The 6157-nt window shown below is 39.0% G+C and overlaps 1 long non-coding RNA gene and 1 pseudogene across 1 annotated transcript in view; both read right to left on the bottom strand.

Moving 5' to 3' along the window:
- LOC143905403 (uncharacterized) overlaps positions 1-6157 on the bottom strand; it is a 147519-nt gene that overhangs the window by 77505 nt on the left and 63857 nt on the right. The gene's annotated exons all lie outside the window — the stretch shown is intronic.
- On the bottom strand, positions 3517-5058 carry LOC143905385 (uncharacterized; annotated as a pseudogene).

The following is a 6157-nucleotide window of genomic DNA, read 5'->3' as shown; positions in this document are numbered from 1 at the left end:
GTTGATTAGAGCCAACTTTATACGCAATCAAAGGTTCATATACGAATTTACGAAAACAAAGCTTTCTCTGAGGAAGCAAAATAATTTTTTATTAGTCATCCTTTTTATTTATTAGATATTTTACTTAAGTAAATAGATAATGTTTCAATATACGGTCTAGATCTTTTTGTGTTTATATAATATAATAATATTTTTTGCGTAAATTTTTATGTACATTTTTCGCTTAGCAAACTACGCACCGATTACTGTCAGTCTTAAAACGTATTATAGTCTCAAGCTGATGCTAGAATAGCACAATCATATTTAAATTGATAATTAATTTAATATAATAATACCAATACTAATATGTATCTTTAAAACTACTGCAAAGGATAATTGCGAAAAATTATTATTAAGCACAAAAAGATTTAGCTCGACCGTATATTGACACATTTCTATTTATTTGATTGTTATCATAACGATATCATGTCTCGCTCATTATGATATATTGTAATTATTCAGTCCTACATTTTAGATTATAAAGTTTTATCGAATCTTAATTCGCAAAGCCTAATTATTCGCACGCGTCTTTCAAATGTGTGTATATGAACTATATGAACACTGTGTCCAAAATCCGAACGGCACGCAAGTACGAGCATATTACATATTCATCAATTGACACGTAATAATTACAGTCGCAACTGGAGCGGAAAAACATACTCGAAGGTACTCGGACGAAAAGAAAAAAGGTGGTATGATAACATACGATTAACTCTCTTCTGGTACATTTTGTATGTCGCTGATTCTGCTTAAATTATAGAGAATTAATAATCCTTTGAGGAGAATGGTCGTGGCAGGAAGCAATTTTTCTGCCGCAACAAAAACACGCGGTTTCTCATAACGTCGTCATCGTTTAAGTGAAACTTTTAAATTTCCGACGCGCAATAAGGCATTACTACGATTCAACGCTCTCTCGCGAGGTAAGTGGCGCAATTTAAGAGGGGTCTCGTAAATAAACGATTTTTGCAGACGCAAAAAGGCGCATCTCGCGCCCGACGACGGGACGGGAGTCTGTTCGCCTATCGGGGTCTTTAAACGCTATTAAATTCCGAACGAGAGCGTGCGAGCGAGCGAACGGCCTTTCGTCTTCCTTCGGTCACCCCACCGGATTACGTGGAAACTCGCCTGCAGCTTTGCGCGATCGACCTTCCCGGAAGAACCTCTAACAGGAGATCCGACAGACGGCTTCCTACGATCTCCGCATGAGAACGCGGCGGCCCGAGCGAGGAGAGCCGCGCGATTATGTATAGGATTCTTTTGTGCCTCGACATGCGTCTGCGATATGCTATGCGCTCCGCCGCGCCGGCCGCCGCAGATCCAGATAGGTGGCTTTTTAAATGCGCGCGTTTCTCGTATGCGCGCATGCAGAAAAACTGGTCCCGAATGAAGATGCATATTGTATGGGGCGCGTAGAAGCGGAATCGAATAAACGCGATCGCCCGTGAGTCTATAGGGAAGTTAATTGGTACACCGGGCGGAAAAAAAACGGTGCTGCACCGAGGTACTTGGAAACGCGAAGCCTCAAATCGACTTTCAGAGTCCAAAGAAAGTACTACTAAAACATATGATGAAACAAATTTATGATCTTCCTAACTTTCAGTTCGTTACACAAATAGTCTAAGTAGATTATCCATTCTTCGTGTGTTTGTTCATTCATAAAGCCCATCATTATCAGAAATATTTAGTATATTAAAATATACTAAATCTTAATACCCTAAAAACATTTACCAATCATTCGCTGACGAATTCAGTTTTTTTCCCGAAATTCTTGAAGGAGCATACCTGTCTTACAAGTCAATTCATTATTGAACATCTTTTTAATAAAATCACTCCAAATTTTTAAATATTCAAGTTGAGGCTCTCTTTAGCGCAGCTCTTTACAGCTCATCTCTACAGCTAATGATGAGTCATTAGCGACGCATGAAAAGGATAAACAAAGGTATTTCCGGCCAAAAAACGTTGCTTATCAGATGTCAGAGATAACATTTATAACTGTAAATAATTGTGTACTTTCCATGAAAGACGAAAGATTTGCCCTCATACCTTTGGAAAAATTTAAGTTATGCTTAAAATATTTTCTTATATTAGGATAATGGTATCTCTGACTTGTACACTGTACTTCTACCTGCAATTGTTTCTTTAATCGTTACATACTTTGTAGAGATTCCTGACTACAACACATTCCTGAAGAATGAACAACTTTCTCAACACAGAACAACTATATAGGAATCAATGTACAGTCATGATACATAAATTTGACACGTTATACGAGGTGTTCCAGAACTGGTGATATAAGCAGGGAGAGTGAATAATTCTATATGAAAAAATAAATCAAAAATTATTGTAGAATGCTACTTTTTTATACGAAACTCCGTTTGCCAGAAAAACAATTTTGAATAATCGTCAGATACGCGTAAAATTCCAACAAAATTTTCAAGATAATAAAATAAAGTTCTTGAAAAAGTAAACCCATCTTGTCTTATCATAATATATACCTGAAATATCCTTGTAAGTAATGCATGTTTAGAATCATGCGTACCTGATTACCAGTTCTGGGACATCCTGTATCAATTTATAATCGACGAACATAAATCAAATTGTGCATGCTCGTAATTACTACAGTGATTATTAACAGATTACGCAATACGAATTAATTGAATGTGCGAGAGCCGACAGGAATTTCTCGTGCCGTTCTAAATCGGTAACTGCGTCTACCGCAGGAGATACGCCATTACCGGAAACGGAATTAAGATTGTACAAGAACGCAGGACGTACAAGCCGCAATGTTCTTCCTCTTTGTAATCGAGATCGTATCAAAGACAGTTGTTACGCAAACGAGAGGTCGCGCGATAAAACCAGAAACATGGAAAAAAACCGGCGTTGCCTAGCAACTTGGGAGATGTAACTTCCGAGCATCTTTTATAGCGTGATCGCACTTGATATATATTAACGCGTTAAGAGCTACATATTCCTTTATAAATGCGCCAAAAAAACACTGCACTTCATAATTTGGCATCAATAAAAGCCGATATTATTAAAAGTGAAACCAAAAACAGTTAATAAAAGTTAAAATTTTATAAAGTTATGAGAAAATATTTGATGTCCAAAATCTATTATTAAAAATAAAAATTTAAAAACCTCTAATTTCAAGTTTTATTTAAGCCCGAAGGTTTGATATTTATTAGATTAAACGAACTTACCTGTGAAGTTCGATCACAATTATGCCCTTTGTCTCGTCCGGATGGAAACTATGTAGTCGTGCCCCTGCACGCGTATCAACAACAGTATTCAAAGCTCTGCCAAAAAGCAAAAGAGAGGCCGCCTCCCGCGGCCGCGCGCGCCGCGCGCCCGTCGCGCGCGCCTCGCCTTTTCATAAGTTCCAATAAGCCTTTTTGTAAATCGCTAATTTTTGGGGTGGGAAGTAAATGTTGGGTGGGTGTCCATCCGGACGAGACAAAGGGCATAATTGTGATCGAACTTCACAGGTAAGTTCGTTCAATCTAATAATTATGCCTCTTTATGTCTCGTCCGGATGGAAACTATGTAGTTGTTTATAGCCTAGCGATTTATCAATTATAGGAACAATCGTATAAGAAACTGTGAGCGAAAAATGTATTCCATTAATAGAAAGTACAAGATATATAAACTCGTATATAAACTGAAAAAATATAAACTTATGCTCAAAACTAGAGACTTATACTTATAAAAATAATATAATCCGCTGCTCAAAGCTATAATCTTAAAAAGTAAATATAATATATACTTATATAAAGATAATATATAGTCTTATGTTCGAAAGTATAATTTTATACTTATACAAATAATATACGTTGAGTGAATGATGTGTAAACTATAAATCTTTATTAAAATAACGCAAATCCAACTAATATGCTTCCGAGTTGCGCTATCGCTTGCTATGCTGAGCTAATAAAACAGCGTTACTGAATTCCTCGGGATTAATGAGCGGCCTATTGTAGAAGTTGGCGGAGACCCGGGACTCGCCCGTCCAACCTGCCGCAGGCTTAATGAAATCAAGGGGGACTCCCCTAGAAGATGCTTGAGACGTTGAAGCATGTCGAGTGCTATGTGCCGAAAATATGGAAGTGTCTATTCCGCAATCCTCCAGACCGCTACGAATCCAGCGACTGATTGTTTGTGACGAAACAGCTTTGTGAGGCTTAGACAAAGAAATAAATAAAAAATCGCATAAAGAAGGACGCAAATCTTTGGTATTTTTCATATAATGCTCCATGAGACAAACAATGCAAAGGTTCTCCTGGTTAACGAAGCGAGAAAACATAAAAAAGGGTTGAGACCGACCCGGGGCCGAGGTTTTAATTCGATCCGGTACGCGAATGATTAGTTTGTCATTTAAAGAAATCTGTGAAATTCTAAGTAAAGAAAATGTTTGAACTCTGTGACCAGTTGCAAGAGTGAGAAGGAATATCAATTTTTTAGTGAGCAATTTTAAAGGAACTCCTTCATACGGGTAGATAGAAAACAGTTTAGCTATCATGGGAGCGGGGTCCCAAACAAAATCATACCGCGGTCGAGGCGGTTTGAGTGTAGAGACGCCCTTACAAAAGCGTTTGACCGTGGGATGATTCCCGATCTCGTTCTGAAAGATAAGGGAAATAGCCGATCTCATTGTATTTAGGTCTCATTGTATTATCTCGAGTAGAAGGAGATATTCGGCAATTCTTAAGCTAAAAACTGTAAGAAGTGAGCTACTGATGGCGAGTAAAGCGATAGCCGATGATGGTGGCAGTAATTCCACCAGCAGCGAAGCGAGTAGGAATATTGTTTGATAGTTAATTCCGATAAGGAAGCTAGTAAAGCTGGTATTACTATATCTGGAACTGACCGGGCCTTGAACGCCTCCCTAATAACTTCGTGACCCCCAGGGAAAGAGTCCTCCATGTTGGGTGGCAGCGCCTGAAAGGTGATGATAAAAGAGAATAATTGAGAGGAAGAATCAGTGGTTCGGAAATCAAGAGACGACCGAGCAACGGAAACCATGGCTGCGAAGGCCACCAGGGAACTATTAAAGTTCCCGTTGCTTTGTCATCAATTATCTTTCTAAGTACGCGAGGCAGTAGGATAAAGGGTGGAAAAGCGTAAAAATTTAGTTCTTTCCACGAAAGGGTAAACGCGTCTACGGCAGCTGATCCTGGATTAGGAAACCAGGAAACGTACAGACTGCATTTGTTATTAATTGAAGACGCAAATAGGTCTATGTCAAAGGAGCCAAAGACCCTTGCAACCCGACAAAAAGCTAGCTCAGATAAAACCCATTCTGTATCTGGGTCTGCCATTCTAGATTCTGCGTCCGCGACTGAGTTTTCTAAAGATAATACATAGGAGCCAAATAAGAAAATGTTACGAGCCTCGCACCAGAGCCAAATTTGTTTAGAAATCTCGGAGAGGTGAGGAAATTGGATAGAACCAAATTTTTTAATATAGGCTAAAGCGGTGGTGTTGTCAATGCGAAGTAGGACGTCGCAGTCCTGCAGATCTGCTGCAAAACAACGCAGTCTGTTAAAGGTCGCTTTAAGTTCTAGTGCATTTATGTGTAAGGTTTTCTCACCCTCCGACCACCAGCTATGAGTACGCAGCTCTCCACATGAGGCTTCCCATCCGTTCAAAGACGCATCTGTAAAAATTTCTCGAGCAAATCTACCTGAACGAATCCTGTTCGACTGTCTAGGATTAGAAAAGATGTTGATCCACCATTCGAAGTCTTCTCGAAGGTGTGGGGAGATGTTCATCTTTGAAGAGTAGTCTTCGTTATTTTCGAACTCCCTGATAGAGCATTCTGACTTCTGGGCTAAGGATCTTGTTAGATTTAATAAATTCTCCCGACAAAGAGGGGGGATTGTAATGGATTGTTCTGTTGAATCAAAAGTGAAACCTAAATATTTGCGCTTGGTCAATGGTTCCAGCTGTGATTTGGCGTAATTTATCACAAAACCTAAAGACTGCAGGAGATTAATTGTAGCGGTGATATTAGCTCGGCATTCCTCGATGGATGAGCCAAAAAGTAGAAAATCATCTAAATAGATGACAGATTGATACCCTCTTCTGCGGAGAAAAGTGATTACCGGTCGAAGGATCTTCG

Source organism: Temnothorax americanus, unplaced genomic scaffold (genome assembly GCF_048541705.1).
Source record: "Temnothorax americanus isolate GAGA-0224 unplaced genomic scaffold, ASM4854170v1 Scaffold60, whole genome shotgun sequence".
NCBI lineage: Eukaryota > Metazoa > Arthropoda > Insecta > Hymenoptera > Formicidae > Temnothorax > Temnothorax americanus.
This window is presented reverse-complemented; position numbering and strand designations above follow the sequence as displayed.